The following is a 16,847-nucleotide window of genomic DNA, read 5'->3' on the forward strand; positions in this document are numbered from 1 at the left end:
ACACCCAGTGACAGTTTTTAATTGCAGCATCTAACTGAGAGTGCATTTTTGAGATCTGGGCACATACCATTTCTGTTACCTAGTATTTGCACTGCTTAAATCTGCCCTCCAAGTTAGTTAATAGCTGAGTAAGAACACCTTTATTTGGATTGTGGATTAAGAGTTGATAGCATTTTCTGTTACTAATTGAGAAAGGACAATTTAACTGTTCATACTAGACAACTGTGTCCTAATTTTTCAGTTTTTCCTGTGGAATTCATTCTCACACATTCTGGGCCTAGTGCCCTTTCTCAATGGAATAGATTGCAAAGCTTGGTATCACAATACAAACTGCACCACTTCGTTCCGATTCAATCCTCTGCTGCTCTGGTCTGGTAACAGAGTTCATGAGCAGCTGTTCCTGTATAAGGGAGAGCTGGAGAGGCAGAAAATTTAATTTAGAGACAGATGTGCCATCCTCTGTGAAAAAACACTTCTTTTGCACTTTACTAAGGCCAGTAGTGTTCCAGTATGTCAAGCAGTATCAGAAATATAAACTCCATCTTGTCAGTGGGTATAATTGGAAAAATGGAGATCTTCTCGTAAGTTTCAACAAGTAATTTCTTTTCTATGTGCCTCTTCTTTACCTAGCTTGTTTTTTCATAGAATATAGTTTTCAGAACAAGTTTTTTCCTTACAAAACATACATACTTCTGCTAGCACTTAGAAAATGTATTTAACTCATTTAGACATTGCAATATAGCGTAGCTTATTAATATCCAGGAATGGACTGATAAGGGAGAAGAGACAAGGCAGGATTCTTTGCCCTCTTAAATTTTCCACAATAGCTACAGTCCTTCAAGTTTCCCTCATTCCCTCTGCCTCCTTTGTCACTCCTGGCAAACCCACCTCTGGCTGTTTGCCTGTCTTCACAGAATCACAGAACCGTAGAATATCTTGAGTTGGAAGGGACCCACGAGGATCATCGAGTCCAGCCCTTGGCCCTGCACAGGACCATCCCCAAGTGTCACACCATGTGCCTGACAGCATTTCCCAAATGCTTGGCTTGGTGCTGTGACCACTTCCCTGGGCAGCCTGTTCCAGTGCCCAACCACCCTCTGGGGGTAAAACCTTTTCCTAATAGCCAACCTAAACCTCCCCTGACACAGCTTCAGGCCATTCTCTTAGGTTCTGTTGCTGGTCTCCAAAGAGAAGAGATCGGTGCTGCCCCTCCTCTTGCCTTCACAAGAAGTTGTAACTGCAATGAGATCTCCCCTCAGTTTCCTCTTCTCCATGCTGAACAAACCAAGTGACTTCAGCCACTCCTCATACAGCTTCCCCTCAAGGCTCTTCACCATCTCCATTGCCCTGCTTTGAACACTCTATAAGAGCTTAGTGTCTTTCTGATATTGTGGTGCCCAAAACTGCACACAATATTCAAGGTGAGGCTGTCCCAGTGCAGAGCAGAGCAGGACAATCCCCTCCCTCGACCAGCTGGCGATGCTGTGTCTGATGCCCCCCAGGACACGGTTGACCCTCCTGGCTGCCGAGGCACTGCTGACTCACATTCAACTTGCCATCGACTAGGACCCTCAGGTCCCTTCCTGTGGCACTGCTTTCCAGCATCTCATTCTCCAGTTTGTATGGACATTCAGAGTTGCCCCATCCGGCACTTCCTCTTGTTAAACTCCCTATGGTTGGTGATTCCCCAGTGCTCTAATTTGTCGAGGTCTCTCTTCAGGGCCTGCCTACCTTCTGGGGAATCAACAACTCCTCCCAGTTCTGTGCCATCTGCAAACTTACTTAGTATCCCTTTGAGTCCTGTGTCCAAGTTGTTTATGAAGATGTTGAAGAGCACAGGGCTGGCGATGGAGCCCTGTGGAACCCCACCAGTGACAGGTCACCAGTCTGATGTCACCCCATTCACTGTTACTCCCTGGATGACCTGTGAGCCAACTGCTCACCCACCACATGATGTGTTTATCCAGCTGTGGGCTGGACATTTTGTGCAAAAGAATCCTGTGAGAGACAGTATCGAAAGCTTTACTGAAAACCAAAAGGATTACATCAACTGGCTTCCCTTGATCAACTAGGGGGGTTACCTTGTCATAAAAGGTAATCGGGTTTGATAAGCAGGACTTTCCTCTCATGAAGTTGTGCTGGCTGTGACTGATGACTGTGTTGTCCTTCAGATGTTTTTCAATACCTCAGAATAATCTCCTTCATAACTTTACCAGGCACTGAAGTGAGACTGACAGGCCTGTAGTTTCCACAGTTTTCCTTGCCCTTCTTGAAAATTGGGAGATTTGGCAGCTTCCCGTCATCTGGGACCCCTCTGGATTCCCAATACTGCTAAAAGTCATCAAGAGAGGTTTTGCAATAACATCAGCAGATCTTTGAGAATTCTGGGATGAATCCCATCAGGCCTCATAGATTTGTAGGGATGCAGCTGGAGCAGCAGATCTCACACAACTTCAGGCTCTACCATGAGTTGATATTGCACATAGACAACTTGCCAACTTCTGACATTGGGATTTCCCTGCTCCTGTGCCCTTAGGAGGTGACGTCTCAAAAGTGACCAGCACTGATGGATTGCAGCACTTGCAAAAGCATTTTCCAAGGGGACTTTAACTCCCTGAGCAGAGTGTCCAGAGCTGAGGTTTTGCTGCCACTTTCTCCTTTCATCAGAGATTTTAACACATGGTCACTGTGGCCAAGACAGCCACCAATCTCCACTGCCCTCACAAGATCCACTCTGTTGCCAAGCAGCAGATCATGGAGTGCATCTTTCTGAGTCAGCTCCCTTAGAACCTGTTCCATAAAGTTGTCATCCAGGTTTTTCAGGAATCATCTGGCCTGGTTTGTATCAGCTGTGTGATGCTCTTAGTTGTTTCTGGCAAGTTGAAGTCCCCCATAAGGACAAGGGCAGTTGGCTTGCAAGTGTCCCTGAGCTCCTCAAAGAGTAATTCATCAGCACCATTGTGCTGGCTGGGAGGTCTGTAGCAGACACCCACAGTAACCTCTGCAGTATTTGTTTTTCCTTGACTTTCCTGTGAGTTGGATCTGGTCTGCATATCAGACCCTCTGTCAGCCTTAGAAGGGAGTCTCCTATTACAGCTACCCTTCTTTTCCTCTTAACAGAGAAGATCTTGCTGTAGGTATTTCTGCAAGTAATAGTGATGGTATGTCAAATGAAAACTATTTATTGTAAACTACATTTTCTACTACATATCAGTGATAGGTTTTTTAAGTCTTTTGGTGAGATTTCTTTTGTTTGGTTATGATAAAAACAGTCAGAAGCCATCAAGGCTTGTTTGGTTCAGTGTTTATAGTATCTGTCAATTGTACATACATAACCAAGCCAGTATGCTGCATGTGTCCATGTATTTCTCAGATTTCACTATTCTCAGTCACCATTACTGTCAGTACAAGAGGTCTTGCACTTTTTTCCAGTGCGATTTCATGTTCAGCACAGTTCAGACAGAGTCCAGCATGAACTCAAAGGTCTCCAGCTCAGATGAAAGTATTTCTGTTCCCAGTGACAGAATTGCTCGGATGTTATTAAAGTCACTGAAGAATCTAACAGTTGCAATACTTTCAAGGAAGAAGCTGGTCACCCTGAATCACATTGTGAGGGGAGACTGAAATCAGTTCATGACCTCGGTGCTGAGCTCTGATGTAAGGGAGTAAGTGCCAGCACCGCAGCGATACTTCCACTACTGCAATTCCTGGCAACAGAAGAATGCACCTTTAGACAGCACAGGCATTTGGTCCTTTTGCTCCTGATAGAGGTAAGGTCTGAGGAGGCAGAGGGCAATAACTATTTTTTGATACGGAAAAAAAAAAAAAACCAAAAAAAAGAGGAAGAAAAGGAAGACTTTCTCTGAAGTTCTGGTTTTCCTCTTCCCACTTTTCTCTCACATTTTTATGTGTATTTTTTCCAGGAATACTGTTTTTTTTTGTTTGGTTTTTTTTTTTTTTTTTTTTGTCTCCAGTATCACAGTTGAAGGGCGGTCCCATGGTGTAATGGTGAGCACTCCAGACTCTGGATCACAGGGTTGTGAGTTCGAGTCTCAGTGGGGACTGTACTGGGCAGTTAAATGCCTCTCTGCTATCCCATCCCATCAGATCTTGGATGCTCAGCAGGGTCAGCCCCGGTTAGTACCGGGTGCTGTGGACAGTCCTGAGGACTTCACTGTCACTGTCCCAGCTCACTCGGGCGTGGCAGGTGGACCTCAGGACTGAAACAGTGGAGTCAGTTCTGTGCACACTGTGGCTCACCTAAATAATCCACTGTGCAGGCTGGAAGGGCACACCCACATGGGGAGAGCCCTTCCCAAATCTTTGTTCGCAAAGTTTGGCCATACATATATCACAGCTGAATAAGAAAGAGTAACCTTTTATTAGTGTTTTTCCTCCTTGAGGCATCACATTTGATGTATTTCAGTTGCAGTTCATGTTTTATGTTCCTTGACTTCCTTGTTGGATCACCATGTGAGAAACTCTATACATGTATAATATGTATGTTTGAACATATATATATGTAGCTTCTTGTGTTTGTTCCATTTCACTTAAGTAACTGAAGATGTAGTCAAAATTTCATAGCAATGGTGTAGGAATTAATTTTCCACCCCCAGGAGTATAAAAAATACTAGTAGAATGGGAAGCAACAGAGAAAAAATTATAGAAATAAAGTCAGTTCTTCATAGAAAGTAATTTCCAAAGGCCCAGGTTGGTGACAGTTCATTTAAAAGTCACTCCTGCAGCCTTCTTAGGAGAAGTAAGAAGAGACCAGTCTGGTGAAGATGTTTCAAGTTAATGGCCACAAATCAGCTGTGCTGAAATGTTGGATAAAGACCACCATAACAAGAACTTAGGGCTGGCCTCAGCTTCTCTTTTTTAAATGTGTACAATGAGCTTCTCAGTTTGACTCTTGGCTAATGAAGATGTTAGGAAGTTCCATTTTGTTTTGCATTCCTGTGAATCCTGATCCATTCTGTGTATATTATTTTCATGTGTACAATTGGCCTGTCCGTTCCTCTAACCTGGAGCATTCATTCAGGTACAGTAAAACAGAGCCAGGTGAATGTGGAATGATAAATTAGTAGCAATAATAAATATCGGCTGAGAGGCAGGGAGATAGTACTTCAACAGCAGTTCTGAATTTTTACAGTACACCAGTCTCTTACTGGCAAATGAATAATGTTATTATTATGTGATTATGTAGCATGTTTCAGAATGATGATTTGAGTGTTTTGTGGCTTAATGAAATCTGGGTCTTTCCAGTTCTGCTAAATACTACCTTAACCATATTACCCTTCATGGCTTTAATCTGCCAGATGTTCATTTTTATTTCAATAGAACACTTTTGACACTGGGCCTAGATTAATCTGTTCTGAGGAATTCAGCCTCCTGCCCCAGAATTTTTAGATGTCACCTGGTTTTGTACAAACATGTCCCAGCAGACAATAGTAAAGCAGTGTGATAGTGAAATACTTTTGCTTCCAGGCATTTTGTCTGGTACTTGGGCTTTTCCTTCCCAGATATTTTCCTCTCAAGTCTGAGTATGCTTTTGGTATTAAGTAATTGCTTCCTGTGTTTCGTCATCCTAAAATGATCTGTATGTATGGGCAAAGTAGTCAGGATATGATTCATTATAGGAATAAAGGCATAGCAAAAATCATTTGAAGTACCTTGCTACAGTGTGTGGATACTGCAATACCTAAAAGAGGCATTATGATCATTGAGTCCAACTCCCTGCTTCTCACAGGAGCTCCACCTTGCTAAAACTAAACCATATGAATAAGAACATTGTCCAAATGCTCCCTGAATTCAAACAGGCTTATGCTGTGACCACTTCTCTAGGAGTGTGTCCTATGGTAGACCACTCTCTCACTGAAGAACCTGATACACCATCTGAACTTCCCCTGGTGCAGCATTCCATTTCCTTATCTCATATTGCTGGTCACCAGAGAGAGGAGACCAGCACTTCCCTCTCTGCTGACCCCACTACCCTCAGTTGTAAACTTGGGATCAGGTTATCTAAATCTTGCTTCTGCACTACTTACTGTAAGTAACTGTTTTACAGTTTTACTGTTTTCTAAAGAAACAAACCTGTTACAAACTCTGTCTCCACATAATAATGTCTTTGCCTATAGGCACATTCAAGAAAACAGGAACCATGAAATTATCATGTTACGAGTTTGGTGAAAGCAGGCAGTTGAGAAGGACTACAATCCAGTCTCTACTCATGTCAGACCCCAAGGAATCCACTACACTAGTAAATGTTGTTACAAAAGATGTTGCAAATGCTTTGTCGAAGCTTTAGAAAACATGCAATACAGAAGAATTCATTCTGTCTCTTGCAAGCAAACAATAATGAAAATCTTTTACTGCTTAATATGTGATTAGTCTCCTGTGCCTTTTAGAAGCTGAATTCAATTCACTACTCAAGCTCTGCTAGAAATTCAGGTCACTAACAAGATGCAAATATGAAGAAAACCAGGCTTGGCTGAGCTCAGCGTTCACAGATCGTATATTGCTAAACTCTTTCAGCACCCCTGCAGACTGTTCTCTGCAGAGCGATTTAAGGAATGATAGAGCAATGGGGTTTTTTTCAATACTTACTTGCAGACTCTTCATTCTTAAAACCTGTTATGAGAATTGGAAAATCAGTGGAGTTGAAGTTAGGTGTCATAGAGAATTACAGAAGTGTTTTCCACTAGAAAAGAGCAGGAACATTCTCAGAACTCAACTCTCTCAACTGAGGAGAAAAAAAAGAAATACAAGTGCAGTCTTTCCATAAGTAGGTCTCATGCAATAGTGGCTGGTCCGGAATGATGACACGTAAGCAAAAAGAGACTAGAGGAATATGATTTCCCAGGTCTCTGGTCTGCTGGGAAATACAGACACAGCACAAATGATGTTGAGGGAACATGCAATTCACAGAGAATATTTACAAGCCAAGTTGTGCTTTTCATATGAATAATGGAAACAGCTAGGTGTAGGTGTGCTGTAGTGGACTGAGCAATGCAGAAGATTTTAAATGTGAGTCAAAGTAATGTTTAGATTTATTCAGATTACAAAAGCTTTTGAGACTTGGACTTTTCTGGTGGGCTTTTAAAGACACGCTCTAAAACCATTCTCTTTGTATCATATTAGGCATATATGTTCTTTCAAGAAACTGTGTTGAGAGTGAATGTACATAAGTCTGTAATGCTTACAGGTCCTTGAGTGTGTGTTAGCTGTAGTTTATTACTGGTTTTGCATCTTGTAGTTTATATGCTAAATTTGCTGTTGCCTGACTCTAGGAAAAATGTGCTGATTTTTAATGATCTAGGAGAAGTCTTCACTTCAGTCTTAGTCTTTTTCACAGCTGTAGAATTCTGGCTACTGGGAAATCACAGACTACAAGTCTTAAAACTGCAGAAGCAGCAGGTTCCTTTTTGCCTTCCTCAAGTGCAAATCACTATAATCAGTCCTTGTTTTTAAAACTAAAAAAAGCAGCTTTCAAAACCATTATATATTATTCTCATTCCTGCATTTGACATCCTTCAGCAAATATGCCATTCTTTGACTTTCACTCTGTAAACCTTTTTTATCTTTTATTAGTTTTCTCCTATATTATATTTATTTTCCTTTGTCTTTTTCCCAATCAAATAAGCATCTTATGGGAAAATATGATTGCATTTTTTTATAGGGATAGGAGGAGGAACAGTTCTTTTCTGTGCGAGAAAAAATAAAAGCAGTTAAACCCATAGGAAACACATTCTAATTAAAAGGTCTTCCAGCCCGAATGTGCCTGCTGTGACATTTGCTCTTTTACACTATTCCTCTCAGACTTCAAATCAAGATAGAAAAGGCAGCAGGGAAACCAGGGAAAGAAAAAGAGGTGCCTGTTAAAATAATTTCAATCCTTATCTTGTAATCTGACACCAACAAGATTTGGTGGATTCTTAAAAATAAATGATTGATCTAAGAAAAAACTCTAGTGAGAGTTCATATTTAAAAAATACAATGAAGAGGCCAATTGTCCCAAAATGCTTCAGAACACCATCCCATATGGGAAAGCTGTTGGAATTTTGTGAAGAAACAGCTTCTACTGCTGCCAGTCATTGAATCTGTCTTAGTCATGGTTCCCTACAGACTCTTAGAACACTTGTCATCACATTTAAATACTGATAAAAAACACGTACTTTCAGAAATTCTTAAAAATGAATATGAAGGTTGCTTTAAAAAAAATGATTACCCAATTTTGCTTTTCAGAAAAAGAAATGTGGGCCTTATAGACAATCTGCATTTTTAGCCATTGCTATATTCACTTCCTTATTTGTTTTGAACTGCTGGTTCTCCTTCGTACTTAGGAAAGATTATGTCAGTGTCCAATACTATTTCTTCCCTTTGTACAACAACACTTTTTATAATGGTTCCTGTGCTGCATAGATGGGATTAGTTATACTCAAATGCACCTGACTGGGATGAAAAACCATGTCTCTGGATCTGCATATAGATCTTACTCCATGCCTGTCAATGATTGCATGTTCTTTATACAACATCTCTTTTCCCAAAGAACTCATAGCACTTTACCCTAAGAAAGCACAAGGAACAGAGCTGTCAGGTGTTGTACTGACTGCCACAGAGTGAAATAGTAAGAACATAAAACTAGAAGTTTTGTAGTTTGACTGCCAGTTTCATACTGTGAGTGATGGTTTAGACAATACCATTCCTGTCTTTCATGATAAGTCTTTTTATGGTTTAAAATCTGGTTCTGCCACACATACCTGTCTGTGATCAAGGCCTGGTTTTCAGTAACAGGTTACAGATTGATTTTACATTACTTTGGGGATTGAGAAAGTTACATAAGGTGCTTGTTAATATAGAGGTGCTTCCCATGGATTTTTAAATCAAAGCTTTATGCTTGTGATTAGAGTGATGTATTTTGAGAGTAGGTGGAAAATAGCAATATTTCATTTTGTAGGAATTAATGCATTATTTATTTTTTATCTGTTTGGTGAAAATTATCTGTGTGACTGTTACACTGAATGGTATTATATCTATGAAAAAATACTAAAATATTGCACACCCTGTAGCTGCTTGCCTGATATTGATTCTCGACAAGAGGAGCAAATCCTAGGTCTCCACTAGACCTGTGAGCTTGTGTTGTAGTTTGGGATTATTATGTAAATTCTCTCCCCTGCCACTTAACTGCCCAGGCCAGCGGTTAACAAAAGAAGCAGTTAACTGTGATCGCTGGGGTGGGGGCAGGTTTGTCTCTTTTTTTTTTTTTTTTGGATATTCTTCCCAGTCTTGGCTCAGCAGAACGCGGGAGCGTGGGCTCCAAGGAGGCAGCTGCCCTGCTGGTTACTGCTGGGTTTTTCCTGGCTGTCTCGCTGCTGCCTACCCCGGACTACTTTTCGTGCCGCGCTGCTGCTACTGCCTGCCTTGGATTTGCTTCTGGTTGCTTGTACCTTTCTGCTTCTTGGACGGGGAACACAGGGGGAAGAGCCTGAGTCCATCTGAAAGCTCACTGCTTGTCTGTCTCGCTGGAGAGGGACTGAAACTCACTCTGCAGCCAGCCGGGCTGTGACATGGACACTTAAGTATAACCTTTTCTCCTGGAGGAAAACCTGCTGGGTTTTGTTGTTGTTTTGGTTTTTTTTTCTTTCTCTTGTGGTGTTGGGGAAGTGGGTTGCACTAGTCTGTTTACATCTATATATATATATATATATATATATATAGCAGTTATCCTTCTTGTATTAAAATTCCTTTTCTTAGATTTGATAAAGAGTGGTGTGATTATCGTGGAGGAGGCCCCTCCCCTGCTTGTGGGTAAAACATTTTGGTTTTTTTCCCCTCAAACCGAGACATTTCTTGGCGCCCAGCGTGTGGGGCTTGTAAACAAAGAAGGATAACTGCTATTTTGTGGCACCACGTGGGTCTTGAGTTTAGGGTTCATCAGGACCATCCTGTATAATATATTGGCTTTTTGTTGGTACAAATTCATGCCAAAAGGAGCAGCAGGTTTAAGTCTTATCAACAAATCAATGAGTAAAACTCAAATAGCCGCAATTATTATTGAGTTCTTACTCTGGATTTATGGTGCCATGAATTCGATGCCTTTTGATGTCATGTGGGTGGTGTTCTCCAGACTGTTTTCCTGCCGCAACCTAAGCTGCTACCTCTGGGGTTTCAGTGATAATAGTACGGACCCTTGGGAAGGAACAAAGGGGAATCTTTTCTCCCAACCCTTTGTCCATTCCCCATTCAAGTCTGCTACAACAGCTTTTGAGATGTTTAAATTCTCCCTGGATGCCAGAGATATCTTGCTCTTTATGGTTTTTCTGCAAGGTTGTATCCCTGCGGCTTACAGAATGTTTGAAGGTAGGGCCAGGGTTTTTCCAGAATGCATTCAGAAGCCTAGCCCAGTGATTGGGGAAAAGCAAGAGAATAAAACCCCTGATGCCACAGTGAATGGGGAAAAGCAAGAGAATAAAACCCCTGATGCCACAGTGAATGGGGAAAAGCAAGAGAATAAAACCCCTGATGCCACAGTGAAGGGGGAAAAGGAAGAGAATAAAACCCTTGACATTACAGTGAAGAGGGAGAAGGAAGAGGGTAAAACCCCTGACGTTACAGTGATGCAGGATGGGGCTAAAAAAAGGGAAGAGGGTAAAACCTCTGATGTTACAGTGATGCAGGATGAGGCTAAACCAGGTGGACAGGCCAAGCCTATGGAAGTTGCCCCTATCCAGAAAAGGAAATATAAGACCAAATTAGACCATCCAGCAGATGATGAGGGGGCTGCTGCACCTCCACAGCAAGCAGACCCAGAGCCTGAGATCATCACTGAATCATTGTCATTTCATAGTCTCCGTAGTTTGCAGAAAGACATTGCTCGACACCCGGGCGAGCCCATCCTGACTTGGTTGATCCGAGTTTGGGACCTTATGGGTGAAACCTTACAACTGGATGGTGCTGAAGCCAGGTTTTTGGGGGCTCTGGCCCAGGATGTGGCTATTGAACAGGTGTTCGTGAGGGAATCAAAGCCCCTTTCACTCTGGGCACGACTTCTAACGAGTGTAAGAGAGAAGTTTGTTTATAGAGAAATCCTGCAGGAACATCATATTAGGAAGACTTGGAAGACGATGGAAGAAGGAATTTTACGTCTGAGGGAGATGGCAATGATGGACGTGCTTTTTGGAAGGGGTGGGCAAACCAATAATGACCCTGACAAGGTCAGATGCACACCACATATGTGGTGGAACCTTTCACACTCGGGGCCAGCTGAATACACCGATTTCCTGGCATCCATGTATAGGGAAGAGAACCAAGAAACAGTGGGCGCTGTAGCAAATAAGCTCCGGATATATGAAGGCATGACCCACAGCCCAATGCAGGCCCGTATTTCTGCTGTAGAGACATTGGTTGAGAGTCTCAAGACGCTGCCTGCAGAGGTAAAAGCGATCAGAGAGGAAATTAGGGAAAGTCTCCAAGTGGCACCAGTGCGAATGAGAACCTCTGAAGTCAGAGCCAGACGCCCCCCAGCCAGAGGAAGTGGACAGACCTCACGAACTGAGATGTGGTACTTCCTGGCCAAACATGGAGAAGACATGGGACGGTGGGATGGGAAACCCACCCGTGCCCTTGCAGCCCGAGTACAAGAACTAAAGGAGAATGGAAGAAGGTCAGTGAGAGTAAGTGCAGTCCCAGTTTCCCACGGGCAAGAATCTGACCCACAGGAGGGCACCTCCCAGGTGTACTCATCGAGAAAAGGTTCTGACTGCTATGACCAGGATCAGTGTTAGAGGGGCCCTGCCTCTAGCCAGGTAGAGGCACGGGACAACCGTGTCTATTGGACTGTGTGGATTCAATGGCCTGGTACATCAGACCCACAAAAGTATAAGGCTTTGATTGATACCGGTGCTCAATGCACATTAATGCCATCAGGACATGTGGGCTCAGAAACTATTTCTATTTCTGGGGTGACAGGGGGATCTCAAGAGTTGACTGTGCTAGAAGCTGAAGTGAGCTTGACAGGGAGAGATTGGCAGAAACACCCCATTGTGACTGGTCCAGCCGCCCCATGTATCCTGGGCATTGACTACCTCAGGAATGGATATTTTAAGGACCCAAAGGGGCATAGATGGGCTTTTGGAATAGCCACTGTAGAGACAGAAGGGATTGAACAATTGAACTCATTGCCAGGTCTCTCAGAAAGTCCTTCTGCTGTTGGACTGTTGAAAGTTGAGGAACAGCAAGTGCCAATTGCCACCACGACAGTGCACCGTCGGCAATACCGAACGAACCGCGATGCTGTGATCCCCATCCATAAGATGATCCGTGAACTGGAGAGCCAAGGGGTGGTCAGCAAAACCCACTCACCCTTCAACAGCCCCATCTGGCCTGTGTGTAAGTCTGATGGAGAATGGAGATTGACTGTGGACTATCGTGGCTTGAATGAAGTTACCCCACCGCTGAGTGCCGCTGTGCCAGACATGCTGGAGCTCCAGTATGAGCTGGAGTCCAGGGCAGCAAAGTGGTATGCCACTATTGACGTTGCTAATGCGTTCTTCTCCATTCCTCTGGCACCAGAGTGCAGGCCACAGTTTGCTTTTACGTGGAGGGGTGTGCAGTACACCTGGAACCGACTACCCCAGGGGTGGAAACACAGTCCCACCATCTGTCATGGACTGATCCAGACTGCACTGGAGAAGGGTGAGGCTCCAGAACACCTGCAATACATTGATGACATCATTGTGTGGGGGGACACAGCAGAAGAGGTTTTTCAGAAAGGAGAGAAAATCATCCAGATCCTTTTGGGAGCTGGCTTTGCCATCAAACGGAGTAAGGTTAAGGGGCCAGCCCAAGAGATCTAGTTCCTGGGAGTGAAGTGGCAGGATGGGCGCCGTCAGATTCCAACAGAAGTCATCAATAAGATCACAGCAATGTCTCCACCTACCAGCAAAAAGGAAACACAAGCCTTCCTGGGTGCCATAGGGTTCTGGAGGATGCATATCCCAGCATACAGTCAGATCGTAAGCCCTCTCTACTTGGTAACCTGTAAGAAGAATGATTTCCACTGGGGCCCTGAGCAGCAACAAGCCTTTGACCAGACCATGAGATTGCTCAGGCTGTAGCCCTTGGACCAGTCAGGACAGGACCAGACATACAGAACATGCTCTACTCCGCCGCCGGGAATAATGGCCTGTCTTGGAGCCTTTGGCAGAAGGTGCCTGGTGAGACTCGAGGCCGACCACTTGGATTCTGGAGCCGAGGCTACAGAGGATCTGAAGCCAACTATACCCCCACAGAGAAAGAGATCCTAGCCGCCTATGAAGGAGTTCAAGCTGCCTCAGAGGTGATTGGCACAGAAGCACAGCTCTTTCTGGCACCTCGACTACCAGTGCTGAAGTGGATGTTGTCAGGACAGGCTGCCTCTACACATCACTCCACTGATGCTACCTGGAGCAAGTGGATTGCCCTGATTACGCAACGCGCCCGTATAGGAAAATCAAATCGCCCTGGGATCCTGGAAATCATCACGAACTGGCCTGAAGGTGAAAATTTTGGTCTAGCAGATGAAGAGGAAGAGCAGGTGACACGTGTAGAAGAAGCTCCACCATACAATCAATTGCCAAAAGAGGAAATACGCTACGCCCTCTTCACCGATGGCTCCTGTCGCATTGTAGGGACTAATCGCAAATGGAAAGCAGCTGTATGGAGTCCCACACGACAAGTTGCAGAAGCTACTGAAGGAGAAGGTGGGTCGAGTCAGTTTGCAGAGCTTAAAGCCGTGCAGTTGGCCCTGGACATTGCTGAACGAGAGAAATGGCCAAAGCTTTACCTCTACACCGACTCATGGATGGTGGCCAATGCTCTCTGGGGATGGTTAGACCGATGGAAGAAAACCAATTGGAAACGCAGAGGGAAACCCATCTGGGCTGCCGATATATGGCAAGATATTGCCACCCGGGTAGAGAAGCTGATTGTGAGAGTCCACCACGTAGACGCACACGTGCCCAAAAATCAGGCCAATGAGGAACATCTCAACAACCAACAGGCAGACCGAGCTGCGCAAGTGAAAGTATCACAGACAGATCTGGACTGGCAGCACAAGGGAGAGCTGTTCTTGGCTTGATTGGCCCATGATGCCTCGGGCCATCAGGGCAGAGATGCCACTTATAAATGGGCACGAGACCGAGGGGTGGATTTAACCATGGACATTATCTCTCAGGTTATCCATGACTGCGAGACATGTGCTGCCATTAAGCAGGCTAAGAGAGTGAAGCCCCTGTGGTATGGTGGACGCTGGGATAAGTATAAGTATGGGGAGGCCTGGCAGGTTGACTACATCACACTGCCACAGACCCGCCAAGGCAAGCGCTATGTGCTCACCATGGTGGAAGCAACCACAGGGTGGCTGGAGACACACCCAGTGCCTCACGCCACTGCTCGGAACACCATCCTAGGCCTGGAAAAACAAGTCTTGTGGCGACATGGCACCCCAGAGCGAATTGAGTCAGATAATGGAACTCATTTCAAGAACAGCTTAGTTGCTACCTGGGCGAGAGAGCACGCCATTGAGTGGGTGTATCATATCCCCTACCATGCACCAGCTGCTGGGAAAGTTGAGCGGTGTAATGGACTGTTGAAAACCGCTTTGAAGGCGTTGGGTGGAGGGACTTTCAAACACTGGGATCAACACCTAGCAAAGGCTACATGGCTAGTCAACACTAGAGGCTCTGTCAATCGAGCCGGTCCTGCCCAATCAGAACCCCTTCACACTGTAGATGGAGACAGAGTCCCTGTAATACACCTGAGAGGTATGCTAGGGAAAACAGTCTGGATCAACCCTGCCTCAGGCAAAGGCAAACCCATTTGTGGGGTTGTCTTTGCTCAAGGACCTGGTTCCACCTGGTGGGTGATGCAGGAAGATGGAGAGACACGATGTGTACCTCAAGGGGAACTTATCTCTGGGTAAATGACTCACATTACTGTATTTGTAAACACTTAATTATTTGAAAGAAAATTTAAGTTTAATGTAGAGTATCGGCATGGAAGAGAATTTAGGGGTGGATAATGTTGTAGTTTGGGACTATTATGTAAATTCTCTCCCCTGCCACTTAACTGCCCAGTCCAGCGGTTAACAAAAGAAGCAGTTAACTGTTGATCGCTGGGGTGGGGGCAGGTTTGTCTCTTTTTTTTTTTTTTGGATATTCTTCCCAGTCTTGGCTCGGCGGAACGCGGGAGCGTGGGCTCCAAGGAGGCAGCTGCCCTGCTGGTTACTGCTGGGTTTTTCCTGGCTGTCTCGCTGCTGCCTACCCCGGACTACTTTTCGTGCCGCGCTGCTGCTGCTGCCTGCCTTGGATTTGCTTCTGATTGCTTGTACCTTTCTACTTCTTGGACGGGGAACACAGGGGGAAGAGCCTGAGTCCATCTGAAAGCTCACTGCTTGTCTGTCTCGCTGGAGAGGGACTGAAACTCACTCTGCAGCCAGCCGGGCTGTGACATGGACACTTAAGTATAACCTTTTCTCCTGGAGGAAAACCTGCTGGGTTTTGTTGTTGTTTTGTTTTTTTTTTTCTTTCTCTTGTGGTGTTGGGAAAGTGGGTTGCACTAGTCTATTTACATCTATATATATATATATAGCAGTTATCCTTCTTGTATTAAAATTCCTTTTCTTAAATTTGATAAAGAGTGGTGTGATTATCGTGGAGGAGGCCCCTCCCCTGCTTGTGGGTAAAACATTTTGGTTATTTTCCCCTCAAACCGAGACAGCTTGCTCACGTAAAGAAACTACAAGTAGAGCAACCTGTCTGCATTCTGTAAAAGTGGTGTCAACACCAGGCAGTGTTACCTGTAGAGAGCCCCTCAGCTTTGGTTGAGCTTTGCAGTTTCTGTTGCTTTACATTGGCCACCACCTAAACCCACAGCTCCAAAATGGTATTGGGAGGCAGAACATGACAGTACTTTGTGTGAGACTTCAGTGGAGTTATCTGGTCACTCTCTTACTCTTTGTCTACTAGTGGGTTCACAGTGTAACAGATTGAGAGATTAGAAATATCAGGAGCATTGGCTAGTGGGGCCTTATGGTTGTGATCTGAATACTGTGGCTACTGCACAGTCAGTGTTTGAAAATCCTTTGGGCCCGAGGAGCAGTAAGGAAAGTAAAAGGCAGCCAAATTTAATGAAATGATACTTTTTCTTCCTCCTGATTTATGAGAAATACCTCAGTCACAACTGAAAAGCTGTGCTAAGATGTGGCTGACAGTCCTATTTTTGGTCCACTGTGGTCACAGACATTTTCTAGGGGGAAGTACAATTATCACTGAAGGAAACTTGGGAGAGAAGCCTCTGAAAAGAAATGCTACTACAAGAACCTGATTAAGAAGGGCAATGACTTGAGCAAGAGATAAAGGAAAAGAAAGCAGACAGAATTTGCAAAGAGATGAACCCACCACTTCTGCTTTTTGTGCTTTTTTAGTCTGATGTACACATCTGTTCCAGTTCATCACAGAGAGCCATGCTTAGTTGTCTACTTGAGGGACTAGGCAGACAGGTCATTTGCAAGTCAGCAGCCTGAGCAAAGTGATTGTAACATCATGGTCACTCTGGTGTGCTGGCAATGGAAGCAGGAAAAAATGTTTACTGACAAACTAAAAATGGTGCAGTGGGAAGAGTGGGGACAGCTGAAGCAGCCTGAAGTTAAAGCTGAGATTATACTTTCCCCTGTAAATATTGGGAGGCTTTTTTCCCTTCCTGAAATACAGAAATTTTGCAAAGCTCAGGAGGAAGAAGGCACCAACAGACACCTTTTTGACCTGGTTGTTCAGGTATCTATCAAAAGGCAGATCTTGTTATTGAGAGTG

The sequence above is a fragment of the Pithys albifrons genome, chromosome Z (assembly GCF_047495875.1).
Source record: "Pithys albifrons albifrons isolate INPA30051 chromosome Z, PitAlb_v1, whole genome shotgun sequence".
In the NCBI taxonomy this organism is placed as follows: Eukaryota; Metazoa; Chordata; class Aves; order Passeriformes; family Thamnophilidae; genus Pithys; species Pithys albifrons.